The sequence below is a fragment of the Lemur catta genome, chromosome 7, assembly GCF_020740605.2.
Source record: "Lemur catta isolate mLemCat1 chromosome 7, mLemCat1.pri, whole genome shotgun sequence".
In the NCBI taxonomy this organism is placed as follows: domain Eukaryota; kingdom Metazoa; phylum Chordata; class Mammalia; order Primates; family Lemuridae; genus Lemur; species Lemur catta.
The window spans coordinates 92,089,059-92,113,056 of record NC_059134.1 but is presented as its reverse complement, the minus strand read 5'-3'; the positions used below and the strand labels follow the sequence as shown (position 1 = coordinate 92,113,056).

The 23,998-nt window shown below is 48.5% G+C and overlaps 1 protein-coding gene across 2 annotated transcripts in view; it reads right to left on the bottom strand.

Moving 5' to 3' along the window:
- TSPAN18 (tetraspanin 18) overlaps positions 1 to 23,998 on the bottom strand; it is a 176,337-nt gene that overhangs the window by 134,263 nt on the left and 18,076 nt on the right. For both annotated transcript variants that reach the window (XM_045557871.1, XM_045557872.1), the window contains exon 2: positions 9,231 to 9,317. The gene's annotated coding sequence lies outside the window, so the exon portion shown is untranslated. The remainder of the gene's footprint in view (positions 1 to 9,230; positions 9,318 to 23,998) is intronic.

Below are 23,998 nucleotides of genomic sequence, written 5' to 3'. Positions count from 1 at the left end.
GCTATGATTGAAACATAGGCCCCCCAAAACAGGAACTTAATACAGAAAAATCAATAAAACCGAAAGCTGTTTCTTTGAAAAAATTTATAAAATCAATCAACCTTTAGCCATGCTAACTAAGGGGAAAAAAACAAGAGAGAAGATACAAATTATTAATAGTGGAAATGAAAAAGGGAACATCACCACAATTCCCATGGATGTTGAAAGGATAATAATGAAATACTATGAACAACTCTATGCCCACAAATTTGATAACTCAGATGAAATGGAAAGACACAATCGGCCAAAAATCACACAAAAAGAAATTGACAATCTGAATAGGCTTATACCTATTAAAGAAATTAAATCAATAATTAAAATCCTTTCAAAGCAGAAACCATCAGGCCTGGAGGGGTTCATTTCTCCCATACATTTAAGGGAGAAATTATACCAATTCTCAACAATCTCTTCCAGAATACAGAAGCAGAGTGAATACTTCCTAACTTATTCTATGAGGCCAGCATTATACTGATACCCAAACCAGACAAAGAAAATACAAGAAAAGAAAACTACAGACCGATATCTCTCATGAATATAAATGCAAAAATCCCCAACAAATATTAACAAATCAAATCCAACAACGTATAAAAAGAATTATATACTATGACCAAGTGAGATTTATTCCAGCTATGCAAGACTGGTTCAATATTCAAAAATCAAATAATGTAATCCATCACCTCAACAACCTAATGAAGAAAAATCACATGATCATATCAGTGGATGCAGAAAAAGCATCTGACAAAATCTACTACCTATTCGTGATAAAAAGTCTCAGCAAAATGGGAACAGAGGGGACTTTCCTTAACTTGATAAAGAGCATCTACAAAACACCTATAGTTAACATCATACTTGATGGTGAGAAATTTGAAGCTTTCTCACTAAGATTAGGAACAAGGCAAGGATGTTCCTTCTCACCACCAATTTTTAACATCATACTAGAAGTCCTAGCTAATGCAATAAAACAAGAAAATGGAAAAGCAGGTATACAGATTGGGAAGGAAGAAGTAAAACCGTCTTTGTTTGCAGATGACATGATTACCTAGGTAGAATATCTGAAAGAAATGACAAAAAGAATTCTGGAACAAATAAGCAATTATAGCAAGGTTGTGCAATACAAAGTTAATATACAAAATTCAATTGCTTTCCTATATATCAGCAATGAGCAAGTAGAATTTGAAATTAAAAACACAAAACCATTTATATTAGCACCCAAGGAAATGAAATACTAAGGTATAAATTTAACAAAACATGTACAAAATCTATATAAGGAAAACTACAAAACTGTGATGAAGAAGTCAGAGAACTAACTAAATGGAGAGATATTCGATGTTCAAAGATAGGAATGCGCAATACTGTCAAGATGTCAGTTCTTCTCAACTTGATACATAGATTTAACACAAGTAAGTCTAAACAAATGTTGTTTCATGTGTATCAATAAACTGATTCTAAAGTTTATATGGAGAGGCAAAAACAAAAAACAAAAAACAAAAAAAAGCCAGAATAGCCAACACAATATTAAAGGAAAAGAACAGAGTTGGAGGACTGACACTACACAGCTCTAAGGCTTACTATCAAGCTACAGTAATCACAACATGTAGTATTGGCAAAAGTATGGACAAATAGACAAATGGAACAGAATAGAGAGCCCAGAAATATATCCACATTAATATAGTCAACTGGTCTTTGACAAAAGAGCAAAGGCAATACAATGGAGAAAAGATAATCTTTTCAACAAATGGTGCTGGCATACTAACTGAACATTTACATGCAAAAAAAAGAATCTAGACACAGACCTTGCATCCTCCACAAAAATTAACCCAAAATGGATCATAGACCTAAATATAAAATGCAAAACTACAAAACTTCTAGAAGATAAAATAGGAGAAAATCTAGATGACTTTGAGTATGGCCACGACATACTCAACACCAAAGGCATGATCCATGGAAGAAACAATTGATAAGTTGAACTTCAATAAAATTAAAAACCTGTGCTCTATGAAAGACATTATCAAGAGAATGAGAAGACAAGCTATAGACTGGGACATATCTGATAAAGGACTGTAACCCAAAATATACAAAGACTTCACAAAACTTAACAATAAAAAAACAACCAACCTGATTTAAAAAATGGCAAAACACCTGAATCATAGACACCTCATCAAAGAAGACATAGAGATGGCAATAAGCATATGAAAGGATGCTCAACATATAGGTCATCAGGGAATTGCACTACACACCTGTCAGAATGGCCCACATCCAAAATACTAACACCAGATGAGGATGTGGAACAACAAGGACCCTTACACTGCTGGTGGGAATGCAAAATGGTACAGCCACTTTGGAACGCAGTTTGTCAGTTTTTCACAAAAATAAACATACATACTTTTACCACACAATCCAGCAATCGTGCTCCTTGGTATTTACCCCAATGAGTTGAAAACTCATGTCCATATCAATGTTTATAGCAGCTTTATTCATAATTGCCAAAACTTGGAAACAACGACATGTCCTTCAGTAGGTGAATGGCTAAGTGAACTGTGGAACAATGGAGTGTTATTTGGCACTAAAAAGAAATGAGCTCGGCAGCACTATTCACAATCTCTAAAATGTGGAAGCAACCCAAATGCCCACCAATGCATGAATGGATAGCAAAATATGGTATATATACACACACAAATGGGATATTATTCAACCTTACAAAAGAAGGAAATTCTGGCATATGCTACAACACGGAGGGACCTTGAGGACATTACACTAGGTGAAATAAGCCAGTCACAAAAAGATAAATACTGTATGACTCCACTCATATGAGATATATAGAGTAGTCAAAAATCATAGAGACAGAAAGCAGAATGGTGGCTGCCAGGGGCTGGGGGTGGGGGGAGGAGTGGAGAGTTATTGTTTAGTGGGCATAGAGTTTCAGTTTTGCCATATGAAAAGAGTTCTGGATGTGAATGTATTTAATAACACCGAACTTAAAAATTATTGCAAAGATAGTGAATTTTGTTATGCATATTTTATCCTAATAAAAAAACGTAAGAAAAAACAAAACCAGAAATGAGCTATCAAGCCATGAAAAGAGATGGAGAAACCTTAAAAGCGTATTACTAAGTGAAAGAAGCCAACCTGAAAAGGCTACGAGCTGGATGACTCCAGCTGTACAACATCCTGGAAAAGGCAACACTACGGAGACAGTGAAAAGACCAGCTGGTTGCCCGGGGTTAGAGAGGGATGGATGAATGGGCAGAGCACAGAGGACTTTCAGGGCAGTGAAACCCTTCTGTGTGAAACTACAACGATGGATATATGTCCTTGTACGTCTGTCCAAAGCCATAGAACAAACACCACCAAGCGTGAACCCTCTACTGTAAACCACAGAATTTGGGGGAAGGTGATGTGTCCGTGCAGGTTCACGACTGCAATACACCTTCCACTCTGATGCAGGACGTCGCCCAAGGCGGGGGCTGTTCACGTCTGGGAGCAACGGGCACACGGGAACTCTGTGCTTCCCCTCAGTTCTGCTGTGAACCTAAAACTGCTCTACAAAATAAGGCTTATTTAAAAAAAAACAAGCTTCAGAGTCCAGAGCCCATTCTTCTTCTTTGATCCCATGGTGCCCTTCCTTCCTGGGCTCTGCCCACACCCAGAGGGGGAGACACCTTTGCAAACTCCAAAGCACAAGGAACGGGACAGTTCATTTTCTCTCATATCAGCAGGTCCGGGCAGGAAACAAAACACAGCAGCCAGCAAATCTAGCCTGTTCCCTTTATTTGTAGGCTATTAATTAAAATATACTGTTTTTCCCTTTAACTAAAAAAAGGAGGCAGATGGGTGCAGCAGACCCGGTCAGCAGACCCACAGACTAGGCCCGTCTTTACTATTTAGTAGCTGTGTGACCTCGGGCTACTCACGTCCCCTCTCTGATGCTGACAGTGCATTTGCAAATGGCATTCCTCTCCTCTTGGCCATGTCTGGATGTTTAAAAGTTCTTCTCCTGCTGTGATTCACAATGTGGAGATACGTCATTATGAAAAAAACAATAGTAAGGCCTCCTACGAGGGTTTTCCGCTAATTTTTGCTGCATGAACAGAAAGCGCTCATTCTTTAGCTTCAGAAGGTGAAGTCTTATCATTATCGCTCCATGGTGTCAACGCGCGGTCACCAGCAGAGCAAATGGGTCTGTCTGGCTGGCTGTCACGTCAACACATCAGGGAACTAGGGAATCTCTGAGAGGGAAAATCCACTGGCTTAGCCAACGAGTGTGTGGCCCTGGCATGAAGCTTCTTGAGTAAATGCAGAACAGAAATTGAAAAAGAAAAAAAGAAGGTTCCAGATGAAAAATACCTAAGAAAGGCAGGAAAGGGCCCGGGGCTGTGGTGAGTTACAGGTGGGTGCAGAGCTGGTGCGAAGCCAGAAGGGTCTGGCAGGCGCTGAGCTGAATGAGCAGGAAAGTAGGGTCCTGATAACCTGCCACCCTGTCCCCTCATGCACACATCCCAGCACAGAGCCAGGGGCAGCCCACAAGGGGGATGGGGCCGGGGGCAGCTGCCCCTCCTAGGCCGAAGCTCAAGGCCCGAGCCCCTGGTGTCAGAAACGGAGGGCAATGGAGGACAGCATGCGGATGACAATGGTAATGACATCCACCGTTTCGGGAATGTTGACTCCTTCCCAGGCAACGGGTTACAGGCATGACATCCATCACCTCATTTAATGTTCACCACAAAACCTGCAATTGTCTCTGACTGTCTTCATCTAACTGGATAATAAACTCAGTTCATTTGCCCAAGATAATAACTAGCGAAGAAATAGCCCTGAAATTCATCTAGTGCCAAAGCTCCGCTCTCCCTCTTGGGTTAAACTGCCTTATGCTTTATAAATACCAGACGACAAATGTGGTCTACGTAGCAACAGTGACTCCCTTCTCTACCTGGCCAAAAAGCGGTGGTGACCCTTAATCCCCCAATGTGGGGGTCACTGGACCCGGAACACCATCAACACCATCTCCAGCTGCACGACAGAAGCATAAGGTCTCATCTGAGGGAGGTGATGGTCCCACCCACCTTGCCTGGGGTCAGAACACAGCTGGCCTTGGCTCCAGGGCTGAACTATGAATATGTTGAATACAGGCCAGAGTCTGCCCAGAAAAAGGTGGGCAAGACATCAACAGGGCACCAGATCCTGACAACCATGGGCAGGAACTCTGGGGTGGAGACTGCATCAGGCATTCAACTGCCTTTAAGCCCCTTCCACCCTTTGCACAGACCCTCGCCTAACCGTATGCATGAGCAAGTACAGAATATCGGTCCACCTTCCGGAGGCAATGAGGGTGTTCAGAGAGGTCAAGTGATTTGGCAAAGGTCACACAGTGGGGCAGAGCTGTGACCAGGACCCAGGTCTTCCTCCAAATCATATTGGGAGGGGGTAGGAAGTTAATCAGGGTCACTTGGACCACTGGCTTCTGTTCTCACCCTTGGCATCTCTAAGGCCTTCTGGAATTAGGAAGGATTGGGATGTCTCCCTTACAACCTCTCTCAACTCCATCACAGCCTCTCCACCCCCATGACTACAGCTTGGCTTTGGGCTGTGGCGTCTCTGCCCTGTGAGATCATTCTGGCAGCCTCTCCAACTGTGCCTCAGTTTCTATGACACAAACCAGTAGTGCACAACCTTGGTTGCACACTGAAATCAGCTGGGGAGCTTTAAATATGCTGATGCTTCTCAAAAAGTTAAACATAAAGCTGCAGTAATTGAAAGAGTGTGATACTGGCATAAGGATAGACATACAGACCAATCAAATAGACTTGGGAGCCCAGAAATAAACCCATATATCTATGGTCAATTGATTTTCAACAAGGCTACAAAGACCAGTCAATGGGGAAAGAACAGTCTCTTCAACAAATGGTTCTGGGACAACTGCATATCCACATGTACTAGAGTGACACTGGATCCCTACCTCACACCATGCACAAAAATTGACTCAAAAGGGACCAATGACCTAAATATAAGAGCTAAACCTATAAAACCCTTAGAAGAAAACATAGGGGTAAATGTTCATGACCTTGGATTTGACAACGGATTCTTAGATAGAACACCAGAAACACACACGGCAAAAGAAAAAACAGATAAACTAGAGCATGGGGACCCCACAGAAAGTTGCTTCTCTCACTCAGCCGAGGGCTGACTGGGGAGATAAAAACATCACGGGACTTTCCCTTCTGCCTGAGCTCCATGCTTGGTGCAAGGCTGGGTGGAGGCTGGGGAAGAGTGCCAGCGTGGGCACCATGGGGTGCTACTGCCAACACACGGTCCTTGGGCCAGGAGCCCTGTGTTTGGTCCCTACTTTGCTGCTTTTTAGACACAAAGCCTGGAGTCATGTACAACTTCCCTGAACCCAGATGGTCTCACCGTAAAGAGCTCATTAATGCTGGCCTCCTGGGGAAGGGGTAGGGTTAACACCATCTACAAAAAGGGTCCAGTAGAGACGGTTGGAAATGAAGTGTTAGCAGTGGGGTAGAGGCTCACGATGAACTGTTCACATACGAGGCCCCGCGCTCCAGGACGTCGGAGCAGAGAGCTGACACAACCCAGCCGCCTCTCACAGCCCTTTTTTAGACCTCGCACAGAGAGAGGTATGTGTCTCCAGGGTAACCCACTCTTTGGTAACAAACACCCAGCTCTTTCATCCCAAGAGACCGGCCCTCTTCCAGGAGTCACCATGGGAGTCTACACTATTCCAATGGGGCCTCCATTGTTCAAAGCAAATGGGACATTCCACTGGCGGTTCCCTCTGCCTCTCAACCACCCAGTGAGGCGCATGCTATTTGCCCATCTTACAGATGAGAAAACTGAGGCTGTGGGGGATCAAGCCACTGGCCTAGAGCCAGACAGCTACCGAAAGGCAGAGCTGGGCCTCAGCCTCCACCCTTCTGGTTCTAAAACCCCAGCAAACCTTTTCCATGACAACACCTGCCTCTGTCTGTTGCCTTATGGCCATCTTTATACTGTCCCTGTGACTCGATAACATTTACCTGTTTCCTGGCTAATAAGAGGGGCAAGGCTAACGCACTCTGCTCCTGGGCTCCCCTCCTGAAGGCAAACCGAGAACAACAGCTCCCCTGCTGCTTTTCTCTGCACTTAGAGAGATTCTTTCTTCCCATACACTGAGGCCCACGGCTTCCCCTGATGGAGAAACACCCCGAGAGGAAAGGTGCTGGGGACATGAAGCTTTTTCGGACTCACTTCAGCGCCTTCTCCAGATTAAGAAAACCAGGCAGGAGCCAGGCTCTGTGATAAGGCCACCGTTTCCTGTGGGGACCAGGGCGGCCGCTGCCAGGAGGTTTACAATTAAGATTACGGCCGGGGCAGCCGGCGGGGTGAGCCGCAGGACACAGACGCTGTCCGTGTGGGCCAGCCCCGCGGCCGTCCGCCTCGCCACTCCTCCAGGCTGCCCACCAAGGCCTCGGCCTGGCCCTGCGTTATCTGCCCCTGGGAACCAGCCACCCTGTCTTGCATCCAGCCTAAAATAACCTCGGGCAGCCAGGGCCACGCTCCGAAAGGGAGAGCGACCTGTCAGATCAGTGACTAAGAAAGTGGCCGTGTGCTTTCCACCACGGGCACCAGGGGCAGCCGAAACAGAAATGCCATTAGTGCCGCAGACTTCACAATCTGTGCGCCCCACCCGCCCCGACGGCAGCCCCTGGGGGAAGGGCAGGAGGGGAGCATGTGGGGCACAGACCAGGGACAGTGTGGGGAGCTTCCTGAGTCCCCACCTCATCTCTTCCCCAGCACAGCCCATGAATCGATGCTACATTCCCATTGTAGAGAACAGAAAACCAAGACCCTCAAGGATTTTATGAAAAGCCCAAAGTTTAAAAAAAAAAAAAATCCAGGACAAGGAAAACAAGCCATTTTTATGTTTTTTCAGGAAATGAAACTTTGGATCTGGCCAACAGGTTATTTTTAACCTTAAGCTTCAAATCACAGACATAGTAAGCAAAAGACACACACACAGTGGGGCAGTTCAGGCAGTGGCTTTAAATCTGGGATACATGACTCAGTGCTGAGTGACCCTGGGCAACTCATTGGCTTCTCTGAGGCCTGGGTTTCTCTTCTCTCAAATGGAGGTGATAAGAGAGCCAAGGTCACAGGGGGTTGAGAGGATGGAATGGGATGACGCAGGGACTGTGCTTCGCACTACACCTGGCACGGGAAGCGCTCCGTCGTGCTTGTTAGTTTGCTGCTCCGGTTAGCAGGGACTCAAGCCCAGGTCCCTCTGCACCTCAGACCCTGGGATTACCCCAGGCCCTGAGCCATCTCCTTTGCCTAAGATGGGCGATCGGATCTCGGATCTCCTTAGAGTTTCAAAGCGCCCCTCGTCTCCACGGCCTTCCCACGGCCCCCACCTCCTCCCCACCTGTCCCTTCCTCTAGTTCAGCCCTGGTCTTGGAATCTCAGAAATCAAGGAGGACGTGAGGGCTGGGACGGAGATTCCACTCACGGCTGCTTCATTTTACAAATGAAGAATATGGGGCCCAACGAGGAAAGCGACTTAGAAGACACACTGCTGGCCGGGGCTGCCCAGAGGACGGATGGCGTCCTAGCTCTCCACTCGGGAAGCTTCCGGGAGGCCACCCAGCCCTGGGGTCGTGAGCAGCCCAAAAAGGCTTCCCAGAGCATCAGAAGTGACCAAGTCCTTTCCATTCTCAATGTCATCACGCCATGTGGTGACTAACCCCAGTCCTTGTGGATTCAGACTTTATCCAAGAGAGAGTCGGAGGTGAGACGTGGTGATCACCTGGGAAGCCATTTCCTTCCCACAGTCCTAAGACCACGGTGGGCGCGGGGCGGCGAGGTCGGGGAGGGGCAAGGCATGGGGGGATCCTTGACACAGGTTCCCTGAGCCCCCCAGGAGCCCCCAGGAGCGCTGCTCTTCCTTGGAGGGCTCGCTCCCTTCCACGCATCGACCCTCATGTCCTGAATCAGCTCTCGGCCCTTTCGCCCCCAGCCTGGAACAAACGCCTGGGGTTGGGGACAAGAGTGAAGCCGCCCTTCGCCTGCCCTGCACCCCGTCTGCAGGGGCCAAGAGCCCTTGATCAGAAATGGTGGGCTTGGAGGGCAGAGGAGGAGAGAGCAGATTAGATCCTCTTGTTCCAATGAGTCACGCTGCCACCCCACCACGTCGTAAATCGTACCTCTTTCCACGTGTGTCTCTCCCTCTGAGCCCACGGGTGCCAAGCTTCTCCTGAGCCCTCCTTCTGATGGCAGCTTCAGGATCGACTCTAGAGGGAGAAGAGAGAGAAATATATTTCATAAAGGCAAGGGTTCGGGGGGCACGCGGCTTCTGGGGTCGTACCAGTCCAGATGTGACTCTCAGTCCCTGAGGTCTCCTCTCCCTCCTTCCATCTCTGCAGCTGCAGAGGTCAGATGGGCGCCCAAGTCTGGAAAGCGGGAACTAAGCCCCCCGCCCGACAAAGGCTCCCAGGATGGCATCCGCATCGCCTGGGGACTGGGGCCTATTTTCCATCTTCAGCCCCGAGCCTGTACGACATCCGTGTGATGATACTGAACACGCTAATCAAAACATCACATCGCGCTTCTTTGCTTCTAGCTAGAACATTATCAACTTGGTGTGGGAACTCCAGTTTTCTCAGGCTGAAAAAAGGCTTTCTAAGTGATTTTGAAAATAGGAAAAAGAATTAATCATTGCCTAATGAATGCAGGCTCTCTGGGCAGACCGATACTTTCCAGGTCTGGTATCCACGAAGAGATAAGTAAGAAGGGGAGGAGAAGTCTTTGGTGGTAAAAAAAAAAAAAAGGACTTAGCCCTGGAGTGCAGGGGCCAGAATTCCAGCCTCCCCCACCCTTCCCCTCTGTCAGTTTGACAAAGCGTCCCCAGGTCACCGGAGATGGATCAAATTCACCATGTCCTGGCCACATACCTGCCAGCTGAGGCTTAGGCCAGGCCCAGGGGACTGGCTTGCTCACATGCACAGCTGAGAAACAAAAGAGCAAGACTTAAGCCAGGGGGCAGGGAGCTGAGAGCCAGTTCCCCAATCTCTCCCCTCCCAGCCTCCTTCTGCCCTGGATGACAGGCTGTCCAGTGGAAGCCCTGATCAATTTCCATGTTGTCCTGCGTGATAATGACAATCACCCTGATACCTTCCGCAACCCATGAGAAAGTACCACCACTTCAGCGACAAGGACCATGATGAGCTCAGAGGAGTTAAACAACTTGCCCAAGGTCACACCTCTTCAATGCAGCAGAGCTGAGGCCACGAGTCCCACACAGGGAAGGGGTTCCCAGAACTCCCACTAACTGGCGGGAAACAGGGCTTGGCCGGAGGACGCGGCCTCGTTTGATCTGGCTCTCTCAGCCTCAGATGTCCACCCAGGTAGTGTCAGCTCAGGGGGGCCTCAGGCATCATGAGCCAGACTGAGGCTACAGCAGAGGAATTCATTGCAGTATAAACACATACATACATAGACATATATAATTTTCATGTTTAACCACAAAAGTGAATATTCTTCTTCACCTTAACAGACAGAACCACTGCAAAGGCTTTGGAATGAGACTTTCTAGACTATTCTACCTAATTACACACAAGCGTGTGTGTGTGTGTCTGTGTGTGTGAGAGCATGTGCCCATGTGGGCACACACGCACTGTGACATTTTACGCAAATGGTATCTTACCATGTTCTACAATGTCACTTGCATCACTCGTCAATGATACCATATCCACCTGTGAGCGTGAAAACATATAAATCTTCCTGAGTCCTTTTCATAGCTGCATGGTGTCCCATAGCACATGTGGACCATAATTTGTTTGCCATTTGTTGTTTACCACTGTGGCTGTGCGGCGTATTTGCATGTGAGGCCACCACAGCCTTGCTGCAGTGACGCCCGGGGTGCCCTTCTGTGTGTGGAAATGCCCGTGCAATTCCAAAGCCCGATGCTCGGCAGAGGGAAGGCCGGGCGGGGGCTGGCACATTCTGCACGTGGGTAGGTGCTGACAAACTGCCTTCCCCCAAAGCCGGCTCGAGTCCCCTCAGCGCAGGGCCGAAGGAGCCCCTTCCCTTGGCTGCAAATCTGAATGCAGGGCTGTGCCTATGCAATGGCTTTCCTGGTCACTTTCCAGCGGCCCGGGAGGGCCAGTGCCCTGGACAAAGGGAGGAGTGTGTGGCTTGGCAGGCGCGAGGTCGCTCCTTTACTGCCTGGGGGCATCGCTGAGGAACTCAGGCCTACCTGAGCCCGCACTGCATTTACTGGCTCAGAACTGATAATGAGCTTTTATGAGCTCCAGGGACCGCACGGAACACGTATTAATGTCAAGCGTGCCTGTCAGCCGCACAGCCTGGGTGAATGTCACACATTAACGGAATTAAAGGCCGCAGCCACGCTGGGAAGGAGCTGCAGGCTGTGTGTCGGGGGTGTGGGCAGGGTCTGGCAATAACAAAATTACTTTCCAGGTTTTGCTCTCCCGAGCCTTAAGTGGTCTCCGTCTTCGGTTGGAATTCGGGTCTTCCTGCAGCCCGAGAGGAGATTAGTTTATTACCAGGCTGCCAGGAGAGGCAAAACCCAGCACTAATCCTAATGCCCATTTAAGCAAATCTGCATTGTGTGAGGGAAACCAGCTCTTAGAATTTCTTCCCCTTGCCCCTGAGATCTCATTGCAACCCCCTCCTCTCCGTGGGGGAGATATTAGAGCCAGAGCTCTATAGGTATTAGAGCCCGAGCTCTCCTGGGAGAGAGAAGAGGCTCCCAGGGTTTAGCTGTTCCAGAGCAGGAACAGCTGGGTGACAGGGGCAATGTGGGAAGCTGGTGGGGGACATGGGGGTGGCCCTTGATCTAGCTCCCTAGTCCTCACCACCCTCCCAGCCCCAGACCCGCCCAAATTCCTCCCCAGGGTCTGATGCAGCACAAGTTGAAATCCTAAATCCGTTCTTACGAGCTCTGAAACCTAGAGCAAGTGACCTGCCTACTCGGTGCCTCAACTCCCGATCTGGGACACAGGACTAACAACAGCTAATCACTCCCAGGATGTCATGAGATTGGGTGAGAAATGTGAGTGCAGGACTTAGCAGAGAGCCCAGCACTCGGCATCGTAGCTCTTGAATGTAAGTCTCCGTGGATTATGATCACAACATAATTTTAAGTACTTTTAAGAAAGAGAAAATACTACCAATTAATCTAATTAATTATGATGTCTTTTTTTGGTATGATGCATCTTTGATTTCAAAAACATTAAAATGTAAAAAAAAAAAAGTGTGCCTTACAATCCACAAAAGATAGCAAGAGCTTAATACATGGTAGTAAAGATGATGACTATTAGCCCGGTCTACCCGTTTCTCAAGGTCTGGCTCAAACGTTAGTTACTTAGTTAGTAACATTGTTGCTTATGTAAACAATAGCGCATACACCATAAGTATACAGCTTACTCAAGCTTCACAAACAGAGCAACCCTGTGTAACCAACACTCAGATCAAAATTCTTGTCTATTTCCCAGCTATTGTGTCCCTTTCTTCTCATGTCTCCCAAATCGTCTCTGACCCTCCATCCACACGGCTCCTGCTCATCCCTGGTGGGGTTTAGCCTCCTCACTGCCTGTCCACTTGCTGTACGCAGGCTCCTGGCTGGTCTGCCAGCCTGCTGCCTCTGTCCCCTCCTCCTGAACCCTCCGTCACTGTCATAGTCAGCCCATACTTGTGGAGCACTGTGTCCATCTCCTGCCTCAGCGGGTTCCTTGGCCTCCCTTTGCCTTTTGTCATCTGATCCCTCCCTGCCTTCCAGGCCTATCTTCAGGTCCTCACAGCATGCACAGAGCCCACAGTCAAACTGAACTCACCTGGACTCACACACCTCACCAGCATGCTCAGCCCAAGCTCACCGGTGTTCACTCTGCCTGAAATTCCCTTCCTGACCCTGAGCTTCACCTCTCCCCTCACTTGGCAAACTCCTACTCATCCTTCAAAGCCTTCCTTCTATTATCCCCTCAGAGAAACTTTCCCACCAACAGACATGATAAAGCAGTATTCTCTGGGCTCCCACAACAGTTTGTGTATATAGGTAATAGCATATTTTTTGTTCGTGTGATTTTCCCAACCTACCAGACTATGAGTTCCTCAATGATAGGAATGGTGTCTTACTCCCTCTGTGAGCCTCAGTTCCTGACTCAGCAAGTAATAGCTGGATGGATAGATAGTTGCTAGGATAGATGGATGGATGGGTAGAAAATGGATCTATTAATACAAAAGAACTTGAATGGTGGGAAGGAGGAACTAGGTTATAATTGGTTGCAGGAATGGAAAGATAGATGGATATATGGAAGAATGGTTGCAGGGATGGATAGGTCAGATGGAAGATGAATGGATCTATAAAAGAATGAGTTAAGTAGGCCAGGTGCAGTGGCTCACGCATGTAATCCCAGCACTTTGGGAGGCCAAGGTGGGAGGACTCTTGAGGCCAGGAGTTTGAGACCAGCCTGGGTGACATAACGAGACCCCATCTCTACAAAAAATATGAAAAATTAGCCGGGCGTGGTGGTGCATGCCTGTAGTCCCAGCTATTCAGGAGACTGAGGCAGGAGGATCGCCTGAGCCCAGGGGTTCGAGGCTGCATTGAGCTATGATCGCGTCACTGCACTCCAGCCTCGGTGACAGAGCAAGACCCTGTCTCTGAGAGGGGGAAAAACAGAATGAGTTAAATGAATGTGGGAAGGTGGGCTAGGTTAATGCAGGGAAGAGAGGGAATGGAGGACTCTCAACGACTTGTATCATTTCCTCTAGACCCTGAGAGACCGAGGCTTCTCGTGGCTGTGAAGAGAGTTGCTTTATAGTGCTCCAGAGTTGTGGGGCTGAGCAGAGACCACGCGGTCAAACGCCGTCAGCCCCCAGCTCACCCCACCTCACCACCAGCTCTGTCTGCACATCTACAAGATGAAGCCCTCAGGAAGCAGGGGTCAGAGCTCCCTCTTGCCTTGGTCTCTGCCAATCCAAGTGGTGAAGAATTCAACAGTGCCACAAGGAGACCAGAGTTTCCCTATGTCTGAGTCAAGCCCCAGTCTGCAGAGCAGCTGGTTTGCCAACTGTGAACAGGCGTGGGATAGGCCAACTACCTCGTTTAGGGCAGAGGGAAGCTCCACGCTGCTCTGCAGTGATGGGATTTGGGGGAAGATTCTACGATGGGTAAAGAATCAGGATAACTGAACAGCATAGCACCATTTGGACGGTTACCTGTGCATGGCCTTGCATGAGGACCAACCCTCCAGTACGGCCTGCCGCCTGTCTGCAACGTGGGGAGAGACGGGATAGGAGACAGGGAGCACGTGGTATCAAATGACTATTGTGATTAGAGACCAGGCTTTTGTACCCCACAGGCCTGGGTTTACATCTCAGCTCTGCCTCTCGCCACTCCAGTGACCTCAGAAAAGCTCTTTATCCCACTAAACTTCAAGATATCCACCTGCAAAGTGTGGATAATCATAATCCTTACCTTGCAGACTTGAGCTAGGGATTAGATGAGCTACTAGATTGCAAGTAGTCAGCACTTCATAAGTACCTGATACACAGAGGAAGCAGGAATCTCGCAAAATACAATCTGCTGCAACTTTCTGCAAAAAGGGCAACTGCCAAGCATTTTGCTGATGCCAAAGCCAGATGAAGATGCTATAAGAAAAGAAAACCACAGAGTGATATCCCATATGAACATTGATGCAAAAATCCCCAACAAAATCCTGGCAAACCACATTCAGTAGCGTATTAAAAGGATTATACACCATGACAAAGTAGGACTAATTCCTGGAATGCAAGGATGGTGAAACACACAAAAATCAAGTTAATACACCACATTAAAAGAATGAAGAGGAAAAAACTACATGATCATATCCACTGATGCAGAAAAAGCACTTGAGAAAATTCAACACCCTTTCGTGATAAAAACATTCAACAAATTAGGAATGCAAGAAAACTACCTCAACATAATAGAAGTCATATATGAAACACCCAGAGCAAACATCACACTCAACAGTGAAAGACCGAAAGCCTTCCTTCTAAGGTCAGGAACAAGACGAGGATGTCCATTTTTGCCACTTCTATTCAACATAGTACTGGATGTTCTAGCCAGAGCGATTTGGCAATGGATTTGGCAATGGTTTCTTTGATGTGACACCAAAGGCACAGGCAACAAAAGAAAAAACAGGTAAAACGGACTTCATGAAAATCTTAAAATTTTGTGCCCCAAAGACAATATTAACAGAGTAAAAAGGCACCCCAGGGAATGGGAGAAAATATTTGCAAATCGTACATCTGATAAAGGATTAATATCCAAAATATGCAGAGAACTCAAATTCAATGACAACAAAAAACAGACAATCCAATTCAAAAACTGGCAAAATATATTAATCAACATGTCTCCAAAGAAAATATACAAATGGCCAATAAGTACGTGAAAAGATGTCTAGTATCACTAATCATTATGGAAATACAAATCAAAACTGCAGTGAGGTAGCACTTTACACCCATTAGAATAGCTACTGGGGGAAAGAAACTGCTAGCAATCTCTCTCCATCTCTCTCCATTTCTCCTCCTCCTCCTCTCCCTCTCCCCCCTCTCCCCTTCTCTCCTTCTCTCCCTCTCTCCCCTACCCTAGTCCATCTCTTTCCTGCTTCTAGATGAAACCATCACCCTTCTGTGTCCTGAGACCACAGGAACTCTTGGTCTCTGCCCCAAGAAGGGCAGCATCCTCAGAGAGACCCCGGGGGCCAGCTCTGAAGGCCAGCTCAGCCTCAGGCCCCCGTCTGGTGCCAGGCCACAGGATCCAGGCTGGGCCTCTGCCAGCCTGATGCATTGCTGTTGACAGATAAAAGCTCTGCAGTTTATGGCTCCAAAGCAAAGCCAGGGCTTTGTTTTGCTTTGTTTTAAATTAGCAATGTAGGGGGTAGGCGTGGGGGAGAGGGAGGGAGAGGAGCCCAGGCAGAGCTCAAGATGCTCTGGCTGCCTCTGCATCTCCACAACCCCCCAGGGCAGCCCTTAATGACGCTGCCAGAGCACTGAGCCCCTGCCCAATCTCTCCACCTGCACTTGGTTCACTGGGGGAGTGAGGTGCTTCCCACCGCCCTCCCTGTCACTAAGCCCACCACTCTCTGTCCCATAATGAGTCCCCACCCAGGGTCTCTGTGGGACTGAGGTGGGAGCCATAGCACCCTCAAAGATTGGGACCTACTTCTGCTCAGGAGTGGAGGCCATTCCCCAAATGTTATTGGACACGGCACAGGTGGCTCTGGGCCCTGCCACCAAGGGGCTCCCAGGTCTGCCCAGGGCACAGGACTCCCAACCTGAGCCCCTCAGTTCCCAGTGGCGTGGGGAGGGTGGAAGGGCCAGGGAAGAAGAGAATGCACCAACCCCATAAATTAACATGTTTAGCTGTTCATTCTCGATGCAACTGCTGTTCACAATCATCTCCCCTCATGCCTCCCATCTGGTCAGGGGCTCTTCTGCAGATGGCACACGCCAGCCAGGGACTCTGGGTGCCCTCCTGCATGGGACCTACGTTAGACAGACATGCCCACGCTGGCCAGCTGGGCAGGAGGGAGAGTGTGGAGCCCCTGGGAGCCGTAGACCCCTTGCCATCGTGGGCTTCGCCCGGCATCTGCTTCCCCTTTGTCCCGTCCGAAAGCACTTTCTCATCACCTGAAGGAGGGTAAGGACAAGGACTATCCACTGGACCTCACTATACATTGGAACTTCACTCTTACCCCTCCCACACTGCAAGGCGGGTATTAACACTCTCCCCATCTTACAGGCCAGGGAAGTGAGCTGCAGCATTTTTGTTAGGTAACTACACATTGTTGAGTTGTTCATGGAGAAAAGGAAACAGAAAACAAATTATTCTATCAACAAAGTCTGCTAAGGCTCACTCACTCCCACAAGAGGGAAATCGCCAGCAGACCTGCCAGGCAAGTGGCCCTGCATCCCAGACCTCACATCCCAGACCTCCGGCACTTGGTACCAGAGGGGCCCGGAAGCGCTAAGGATTTAAGTGACTTATCCCTGGAGGTGGAGCCTACACTGCCTGGCCCCTGACTCCAAATCCCACACCCTTTCCACTGTGTCACCTATCTGGATAAGCACACAACTCTTCTGCCAAGAGGCCAGTGTTCTCCTGCCCACCAGCAAAGGAGGGCACTGAGCCCTGATCAGAGAGGTTGAGCATCTTGTCTATAGTCACAGAGCTAAACCTGGCAGAGGAAGGACCAGACTCAGGATTTTGTCTGCAGTCAAAGCTGCCCAAGCCATGGCACCCACTGAGTGTGGCCTGCATTCATTTGTTCATGCTCCCTAGGACATATCTGAGGTCCTACATCGCAGGCCCTGGGGCTGTCTGAGTGAGGACACCTGGACTTTCAAAGCCTGCAAGAACGGGCGGTGCTCTGGCTCAGGGTCCAAGAAGACAAGAGACTGTCTTAGGGCTGAAGTTGGCTTTGGTATGAATTGTGTCGCAACACATTCCAGACCTTGAACTCCACGTGGATGCATGTGCAGTCTTCCACACAAGGGAACGCATGTCCAAGGATATTCTGCCTCAGAGAGAAGCAGTATTACAAAGCTACACGACCGTAATAGAGATGTTGCTGAACTGGCCACCCTGCAGCTAGCGAGGAAGCTGAAAGCTGAGTGCTAGAAACTGGAATCCAGTGAAGGCCCAGCCTCACGGCCAACCACAGCGTCCCTCTGCAACTGGGGCTATTAATTCAGACTTGATAACCCACTGGGTTGCGGTGGAATCTGGGAAAACTGTACCCCAACTCTTTGTAATTCTGCCCTGCTCAAGTCCATGTAAATATATTCTAATGCAAAAAAGGTCTGCAGGAGGCAAGACCGCAGAGCCATTAGCATTTTGATGGGTTTTCCCAACACGTGCAACCAGAGAGCTTTAAAATTCATAGTGGGAAGATTAATCCTTCCAGCCTCACTCCTCCCTCCCCAGCTTGAGAAGGGCAAGAACTTTTTTACTCCTTTAAGACCTTGATTAGGAAAGAAAGTTAGGAAACCAGAGAGCTCGATCAAGGAGTCCTAGAGAGAAGAGACAGGACTGGCTTTCTAGACTGAGTGTCTAGCCCTCCAAACACAATCAAACGGCAGAATTAGAGATGGCTGATGAGATGGGAAAAGGCTGTCACGCTGCACGGAGCTTCTTTGACTCAACAGTGGGAGAGGAGCCCCTGCCCGTCCCTAATAGCAGGGCACATCTTTTTGTAACTGACAAGGGCCAGTCCTTTGAAAATCCAAGTTCACTCAAATCAGCAAGCACCTCTGAAGTGAATCCCTCTGTGTCCACACAATAGACACTTGGGACAGAGAGATCAGGAAGACAGTTCAGCTCAACAAATCCCTCATCTCAGGAAACTCAGTTCCAATGGAGAAAGAGACAGGAAAATCGACAAATACAATAAAATGTGCCAGGTGGCAACGGCAAGTCCAGCTGCCCTGGGACCCCTGCAGGAGTCTGGGGGTACCCACGGAGGGTAAGCTGGGTTTCGGAGCAGTTGCACCCTTTGGGGGATTCCTGGTCCTTCCTTAAACCTTTCTTTCAAAACTGAATGTGAGTATTAAGTGTGAAAGGTGAGGTGCAGTGTCTTCTAGCACATGATCAGAAAGAATATATAGATACTGTTAAGAAAAATAATCCGAAATATGGAAAGAAGGCAAGGGGAGGCCTGTCTTTTTCAACAGCATACTGGAGCCCTGTTTAGCAAGCCCATCCAAGGATCATTTAATTATTGAGGGGATTCTAGAGGAATGTAACTTTGTACGAAGTTACGTATGAACTTGTGGACTTTTTGCCGGGTAAAAAAGACAAGCCCCAAGGTTATGGTCATATTGCCCTATAGGGCACGAACCAGTTTTGTATCCAAGCCAGCTAGCTCATTTCAGCGTTCCTTCTCCAGTGCCTATATTACGACTGTTCCTCCAATTCTCCTGAGAACCAGCTTCACCATCCTACTGGCTCCCTTCCTAATTAAATCAACCTCTGACCTATGTTCATTCTAGATTTATATGAGAGTCATGGCTTTAATTTTTTGAAAATTATACTGACAATACATGCCCAATCATGTGTGTATGTATAGATGTATATGCATATATGTATATATGTATGCACACACACACACACACACACACACACATACACACAAACTGCCAAGGAACAAAATTTCAACAAATTGAGTTTCAAAGATCTAATTGGCTTTTATTAGTGATTCATGAATTGGGCAGCATCCCATCTACAAAACAGAAAGACACTCCATTGAGCTGAGCAGAGGGCGTGGGCTTTATAGGCAGAAAAAGGCTGAAGAAAGCAGAAACAAGGAACTAGAAGTGGATTCATCATTTTAAAGTTGCTTTCCTTGTATGGGTTAAAGCAGAGGGGCCTTGCTCATCATGCCAGCTAAAACGGGCTTGTTTGGGGATTTGGCTATATCTCTCTCCTGATTTCTCAGAAGGTCACATCTTACAAGTGAACAGCTCAGGTTTCGGTTTGGGTGATGCAGAACCTTAGCATGAGTGACTCCATTTTGGGTGAGTCTGTTGGGGCCTAGAGCAGGAGCTCTGTCAAAAACAATGGCCTCCCATCAATTTTATTTAACAACACGCACACATATTCACATGCACACTGCACAGGGAAAGAACTGAAGAGAAATACAGGCAAATGTTATCTTTAGGTAGTTGGGACATGTACATGTGTGATTTTTATAATCAGAAAAAGAAAAATGATAAACTTTTTTTTTTTTTTCAGGCAGAGTCTCACTCTCTTGCCCCACCTAGAGTGCAGCGGCGTCATCATAGCTCACAGCAACCTCAAACTCCTCAGCTCAAGCGATCCTCCTGCCTCAGCCTCCTGAGTAGCTGGGACTACAGGTGTGCACCACCACGCCCAGCAAATTTTTCCATTCTCTGTAGAGACGGGGGTCTCACTCTTGCTCAGGCTGGTCTCAAACTCCTGGCCTCAAGCGATCCTCCCACCTTAGCCTCCCAAAGTGCTAGGGTTACAGGCGTGAGCCACTATGCCTGGCCAACATTATTTTTTAAATGCATCAACAATCACACTCCCTTCTAAGATTCCCCAAACTAGTATCTAATGCAGGCTGCTCGCTTATCCCACCAGGCACTTTACTAAGCATGTATGTGATGGATTATCGCATAGGGCCTCACCCCCACCCTGTGAGAAGGGTACTGTTACTGTCCCCATTCTACAGATCAGGAAATGGAAGCACAGTCAGCCTGGGATCACAGGTGCAAGCAGTCAGAGCCGGCATCTGAACCCCAGGCAGCCTGGCCAGGAAGCCTGCCTGCCTCCCAAGTGGAAAAGGAAGAAATAAACACATCTGCTGGGCTGCCAGGGTCAGGCTTGGAGAAGACAGTGTTCTCCGCCCACTCCAGAACACGGAGCCTGCGGGAAGCCAAGCACAGGCCTCACCAGCCTCGAACTGAATGCACATGTGTTTCTCCCACTTGCAGGCAGGCACCAGGTCTTCGCCATTCCTGACGCTCCCACCACATGGGGACAGCCGGACACACAGGAGGTGCTTCCCACCCGCTCTGACAGCATGGCCTGTTTATGTGCTCTAAAAGCCAGTCTCTAACTAGTAGTTCACTCCAGCTCTCTCTCTGCCCACGCTGAAGAATTGGTTTATTATCTAGATAATAAAGCCAAAAAGGGCAGCCTGCCTTCAGCAAAGAAATGGTTCAGCGTGTTGGAAAGGCGCCCAGCCTAGGGACCCTAGAGGACAGGGGCTCTGCCTCCAAGTCACTGTGTGACCTTGGCCAAGTCACATCACCTTGGCTTTAGGACATCTGATGCCCCAGATGTCTTGCAAGCATCACTCTTTCTTTTGCTGCTCCTCCTCTTCACCGGGGTGTTTCGCATGCAGCAGGCGTGATGCCCACCCCAGGGACCCCCACCTATGGAGTCCCACTGAAGCTCTTCATGTGTTGGGTCGCCTCTGGCTAAATCCGCGCGGAAATTAGGTTTTGCAGGAAGAATCCCACGTGGTCTGGAACACCAAATTGGGGTGGGGGGCTGCAAAAGGGAGAATCTGGGGAGTGGGCAGCAATGCTTCATTAAAATAGGCCTCTGAGAGCCCCTACAAGCCACCTCATATGTGGATTCATCCCGGTCATAATTTTTATTCATTTATTTTGTCAAATTTATTCTCCTAGGTCTCCAAACACCTGCAGATTCAGGCAGGATTCTTTGGGTAAATACTATGTTTCAAAAGCTTCCAAATAAAAAGCCCCATTTTCCTTGCTTTAACAATAAATATCCACCCAGCCTTTACCTATGGCTGTGAAGAAGGAAGGAGAGAGAATCATTCAGAAATGTCAGCTGCTAAGTAAGTGTCAATATTGAAAGACGCGTCTCTAGGTGATTAATTAAGACCAATGGCTGAAAGAGGCACAGGAGAGCCCTCTTATAAAACGGAAAATGATATCGCTGGTGGAAATGATTCTAGCAGACGCGCCTGCTTCGGATTCCTGGGTGAGTTACTGCCCCTTTCTGGGTCTCAGTTTCATCAGCTGTCACCTACTGGCCTGTGGTTTTTCAAAATGGGTTCCCCAAGGGTCCCTCAGAGATACCAAAGCGAAGGGGGGAGGGAGCTGGGGAGGGTGGAGCAGCCCCATTTGGAGCAATTTCATATCTGCAAGTTCCATGTGGAACTTTCTTTGAGTTCTGTAGCTACAAGTTGAACACCACTGGACTAAATTATCCTGGGTCCTTTTCACTCAGCATTTGGAATCCTGAAGATGGCACTTTGGTGATGAAACCCCAAGGCGTTCGGGTGGCAGAATGGGTTTTTATCCAAAGGCATCGTGGTGATCCATGCACAATGTCACTTGGGGAAGAATTCCTCTAACTCTAGGCTGAGGCTCTCCATGCCAGGCAGCTGGCCTCCATCCCCAGCAAGAGTGCCAAGACAAAGCCTCAAACCACAGTGAGAGCTGACACGTACTCCTCATGGCAGCCTTACGGTGTTGATTTTCTCTCCACGTTGCGAATACAAAGCCTGAGCATCAGAGCAGTTGGACAGCCTGCCCACTCCCCACGGCTCCTCAAGTGGGGTTCGACCCCAGCACCCTGACTCTTACTCACCAGCTGACGTGGACCGCCCCAGAGAGACGCAGAACACTGTGCTGGAAGAGGTCTTGGACATCAGCTGGTCCCTCTCTGCCATTTTACAAGGGGTTAACTCAGCCCAAAGAAGAGAAGGGACTTGCCCAAGGTTCACAGTGAATTTGTGGCAGAGCAAGATTAAAACTCAGACTCCCATCTTTAGATTCTGGGTCCTTCCACTCTACCTTGGTCCCACTGGGCCAGACTTTTGACTACACGATCAAAAGCTTAGCTCAAGCACCAGACCACCCAGGTGCAGACCCAGCTCTGCCAGATTTGCTGTGTGATCCTGGGCCAAGGACTGGGCCTCCCATGCTGCGGCCTCACCACCCCTGAAAAGGGAGTGAATCCACACTTAACCTGCGGGGTTAGAGCTAGGATTCAACAGGACGGTATGTACCATGTGATCTGCTCTGCAAAAATTCTCTCTCTCTTTGTCCCTGGAACTTCGGGGGGAGAAGGGGGACACACCAGAATGGATCCTTCTAGTGGATTTGGTTCAGGAAACACAGGCTGTTTGTCTTAACTTCTGCCACCCCTCCTCAGCTAGCAGGGGCAACCTGACCACTGCCTCTGTTTCCCCAGTCACCTCTGCTGGGGGCGGCAGGGGAAGGAAGGGGAATGAAAGCAAGTGAGATGCTATGACGTCATGTCTTCTCTGGAGTCAAGAGTGAGTCACCATCTTGAAATTTCTGTTTGCTCCTGACCTTGTGTTAATTTCTAGCCTGAAATAAAATGATGTCTCTTCAGTACCAGGAAAAGGCTAAAATGCAATTCCAGGTTGGCACACAGTCTGCCTAATGAGATCGCATCCACTCACTGGCCGAGTCCGTGGAATTTAAGATGCAGAAAGCACCTTATCTCAGATCATCTGAGATGCTGCAGAGGAAAGTGACGATCTCTCTAAATAAACACTGGTAGCTCTGCCTCTGTTGAGAGGGAGGAAACCAAGGCCCACAGAGGTTAAGTGACTTGGCTCATAAGGCACAGCCACACAGCCCGGTTGGTAAAAAGAAATTAGAGTGAGACCTCATAGCTCTGCCGGGAACGAGGGAGTGAAGGGGAGGTGAGAGAGAGAGAGAGAGAGAGAGAGAGAGAGAGAGAGAGAGAGAGAGAGAGAGAGGCAGGTGTGACTGGGAGAATAACTGTGTGTTGTGCAGTTGAGAAAGCGCAAGCCTGTGAGGTAGAAGGAAGAGCATCCGGGCCATTGGAAGTTCCACCTGCACTTTGAGTGTGGGAAGGTGAGTGTGAGCAAGTGTGAGGGTCGTGAGTGAGGATGAGTGTGCAAGAGGGATGTGAGGGAGTGAGAAATCCCAGTGCTGGGGAGAGAGAGAGTGTGTGTTTGAGAGAGAGGAGGAGAAACATTTGGGCCATTTTCAAATTCCCACAGTTGAATAAATCGAAACAGATTGTCCTGAGACAAAGAGGCCATTTCAAGCCACATCCTTTATACCAAAGTCAACCCAAACGGCCCTTGGTGCCGTCTCACAGCCAACCACCATCGCAACACTGGTGTTCACCATCATGCTCAGGGGTCCCGGGCAGCAGCCAGGCCCAGTACAAACGTTTCCTCCTCAGAGCAGTCCAGAGAGGCAGAAATGATTCACACCCATTTTCCACATAGGGCTACTGAGGCTTAGAGAGGGGAAGTCACTGGTCCCCGCACCTCCCTGCCCAAGGGATTTCTGGGATAAGAGAGCCCATGGGCAGCGGCGAGCCAAGGAGCAAGCCTCTCGTGGAAGCGCTCTGTCCCTGAGAACCCGAGAACCGAGAACCCGAGGCCAGGCATTGGGGGCA